This window comes from Sceloporus occidentalis, unplaced genomic scaffold (assembly GCF_023333645.1).
Source record: "Sceloporus occidentalis isolate IW3139 unplaced genomic scaffold, rSceOcc1.0.p SCAF_128, whole genome shotgun sequence".
NCBI lineage: Eukaryota > Metazoa > Chordata > Lepidosauria > Squamata > Phrynosomatidae > Sceloporus > Sceloporus occidentalis.
The window spans coordinates 1,970,095-1,974,120 of NW_028317108.1; the positions used below are offsets into that span (position 1 = coordinate 1,970,095).

At 42.3% G+C, this 4,026-nt stretch overlaps 1 pseudogene; it reads right to left on the reverse strand.

Moving 5' to 3' along the window:
- Positions 1-3,656: 3,656 nt before the first annotated feature.
- On the reverse strand, positions 3,657-3,781 carry LOC149281740 (small nucleolar RNA SNORA35; annotated as a pseudogene).
- Between the last annotated feature and the right edge of the window lie 245 nt (positions 3,782-4,026).

The following is a 4,026-nucleotide window of genomic DNA, read 5'->3' on the forward strand; positions in this document are numbered from 1 at the left end:
TCTGCAGGGGATCAAATAATTTTTTCCTTCACTGTATATATAGGGTTGCCACCTGGCCGGTATTTTTTACAGCACGCTGCCAGTATCGGTATTTAAATCAATATTTTGATTGGCAGGAGGGGGAGTGCCGCCTTTAGCGCCAGAGGCGGACTGGCCCACCCAGATACCGGGAAATTTCCATGGGCCAGGCGGCCAGCAGACCAACATTCAAAACAGCCGCTGAGCGGCTGCGAGCGGGATTGAAAACCTCCTCCGGCCATTCATGAAATTAAAGGGGCTGGCGTGCACGCAGTGCGCTGCCCAATGGCCGTTCCTCAACACTTCGTCCCACGTCTTAAAAGGGGTGGGACGAAGAGCTGAGGCACGGCCATTGGGCGGCACGGTGCGTGCACGCCGGCCCCTTTAATTTCATGAATGGCCTCCACCCGCTGCCCTCACCAGACACCAGGGAGTCAGAAGCAGTGGTAAGTCGGGGGGGGAGTGTTATATGGGGGGGCATAAGGCTTCTCTGGAGGCACAGTGCCCTATGATATGCCTTTTAACCCCTTTATGCCACTCTGCCTCCAGAAATGCCTTTTAACCCATTTCTGGGGGCAGAGTGGCAAGCCTGGGGGCAGATGTGCATAACTGGTTGGCAAATAAAAGGAAATAAAAACAAAAAACAAAAATGTCTCAATCATAGCTTTTATTAAATATGAAAAAAATATTATGGTCACTGTTTTGTTCCACTGAATAAAATCGCCCTTTTTCATCTAAAAATGTTTGCAGTAGCAAATGTTTTAATTCCATTATGTCTAATGTATTAAATGTATTAGGGCCTTTTAACGCTTTTGCTTTCTGGCATTTTAATAAAAATAATGTGATAAAAAAATATTTTATAGTTATTTGTATGGCAAATAGTATGACTCGGGTATGTATAAGGGGTGTGTGTGTGGGTACAAGAGCTCGACTGCGAGATAAACTATATGGGACTGGTCTCCAAATGTTTCCAGGGCTGCTTTTCATTCCCAGTCTGGCCCTGTTTAGCGCTGCATGCGTGGCTGAGGCTGAGCACTGGGAGAAGTGATGTTTCATTTCATGACGTCACTTCCCAGCGCTCTGGCAGCATCCACAGCCCGGCCTGTGCAAGTCCGCAACTGAGTGGAGGAAAGCTTTACGTCCTGCGCTGTCTGTCTGCTTGGCTGAGAAAGGCCTGGATTGGGAATTTTGGAGAAAACTTACAAGGTAGGTGACTGTAATACAATCATGTACCTTTAATATTGGCTCATTTAAGGACAGTGGAAGCATGTGCAGCCACCCACAGATGCCGTATATATTTTAAAAAATATGTATCTAATAGAAATTTTTCAGAGCATCATAAAGTTCACAAACTGCATTGTATCTATTACATCACCTGTAATGGTATGCATATATAATTACTTATGCAAATTAGTATGGCATAAGTCATTATTTTTTACAATAAAGGTGGAAACCCTGCTATCACCACACAAGAATTGTTACAGTTTAGATAATCTAATATTATAAACTTCCATAGTTGCAGAGGGGCAACAACCTTAGAGTCCCTGACTACCATAGTAGAGCCCTGCGTGGGACTGCTTTTTTAATCCCGCTCCCGCTGATTTTTTGTCCAAACCCGTCCAAACCGCATTGGTGTGTGTTCCACTCCAGCCCGCTCCCGCAACGTGTGCCCAATCCCACCCGCTCCCGCCATAAATGTGGCCAATCACGCCCACCTGCTTACCTGAACTGCAGATTTCCCATGCAGTCCCGCAAGGCTGCCTTCGAGTTGCTCCCTCACAGCGTCTCTTCTTTTGCTCCGCCCAGGAACACAGCGGAGTCACGGGAAGTGACGTCACATCCCGTGACTCCGCTTTGTTCCTGGGCGGAGCAAGAGAAGAGACGCTGTGAGGGAGAAGCGTGAAGGCAGCCTTGCAGGACTGCGCGGGATTACCAGGACCCGCAGGTACAGTGTGTGAGCGCCCTCAACACCAGCAAGACCGCCCGCGGGACCCGCTTCCCAATGCAGTCCTCTAAACCATAGCAAAGAGATGGCTGAAAAGGAAATGTCACCGTCTACACCACCAAAGTAAATAATGTTACACATAAGTGTGTATACATCGGAGCTGTTTAAATGTTTGCAATTGCACTATTTGGTGTTGTCAGATGTATTTGTATTTAGTGTTCCCTTTAATTTATTAGTTTTTGTTCAATAAATAAGTGTTATTTATAATTACATGATTTTATTCTTTGAATGTTTTTGTTTGTGTGATTTAGGAAAATTTCCTCCGCATATGTATCGTATCTCTTATATCTTTTCCTGTGATGCCATGCATATATAATTATTTATGCAAATTAGCATGGCCGGTATTTTTTTGCAAGAAAGGTGGCAACCCTATGTATATATATATACACACCGTATTGGCTCGAAAATAGGCCGCACCCTAATATAGGCTTCACCCTTAAAGTTTGGTGCTATTTTAACCCCTTAAGGACCGGGCTCATTTTTCGTTTTCTACCCTGTGGGACCGAGGCTGTTTTAATACTTTTGTGGTGCTTGTGTTCAGCTTTAATTTTCTCCTCACCCATTTTTTTTTCAGGACAAGATGGGCTTTCTTCAGATACCATTATTTTGATCGTATCATCTTATTTACTATAAAAAAAATTAAAAAAAACATGGTGAAAAATTGAAAAAAAACAAATTTTATGACTTTTATTTGAAAAATCTTTTACTCTTTTAAAAAACTAGCTAAATAGATTCTACTACTTCTCCTGAGTTTAGAAATACCCAATGTTTTTTTGCTGTTTTTTGTAAGTTATAGGGCAATAAGTACAAGCAGCGTTTTATGATTTCCAAATCTTTTTTAACAAATCTGGTCAGTCTGCCTCCATCTCCTCTTTGGAACATCTTTGAAGCCGGTTAACTCAATTTAACCCATTCAAACCATATATTTTTGAAAACTAGACAACCCAGGGTATTCCAAATGCTGTTATTTTAACATGCACCAATTATACAACTACACTTTGTCAAACTTTGTAATAGTAATTCTTTTTAATTTTTTTTTTCACACAAATTGTAATTTAGTTATAAATATGCAGGTCCTGGTATATGCCATTGTCAAACAACCCCCCCAATATGTGTTCAGCAACATCTCCTGAGTACAGCGATACCCCACATGCATGGGTTTGTCAGATTGTTTGGCTGGTAAAAGGCTACTTTTGGGGCATGCGTAATTCAAGTTTTCAACACAGACTTTTACCATCTGGTCATTCTGCCTCCATCTCCTCTTTGGAATATCTTTGAAGCCAGTTAACTCAATTTAACCCCGTCAAACCATATATTTTTAAAAACTAGACACCCCAGGGTATTCCAAATGCTGTTATTTTAACCATTTCCATGCACCAATTATACAACCACACTTTGGCAAACTTTGTAATAGTAATTTTTTTTTTATTTTTTCCACACAAATTGTACTTTAGTTATAAATATACAGGTTCTGGTATATGTCACTGGCAAACAACACCCCAATGTGTGTTCAGCAACATCTCCTGAGTACAGCGATACCCCACATGCATGGGTTTGGCAGGTTGTGTGGGGGCTAAACTGTAACATTTGAGACATGCGTAATTCACTGTTTACAACATCCGGTCAAAACTTGGTTTGTACCCAACTTTCAGATGGGGCAGAAGAAAGCCTGGCCTTTCTCCAAGAAGGGATTTGATCTAGCACCTTAAGCGGTCCCTCATGCCATGGGAAAGACACAGAGGTCACTTGTCAGTGCAAATTAGTGCAAAAAAATGGCGCAGCAAAAAACATCTAAATAGCAGTAAATGGGGAAAAAAATACAAATGTAGAGCAGGAAAAAAAAAAAAAAAATGGGCAGCCGTGTGGTACAGCTTGAAGCAGTTACCAAGGCAGAGTGCAGGTTCTCCAGGGCAATCTGGACAGTAGAATGGGGTGTCCTTTCTTTGCCCCCTGCTGTAGCATACCCTGCATCTCTTTTGGGGATTCTGCTTCTTCTCTGTAGG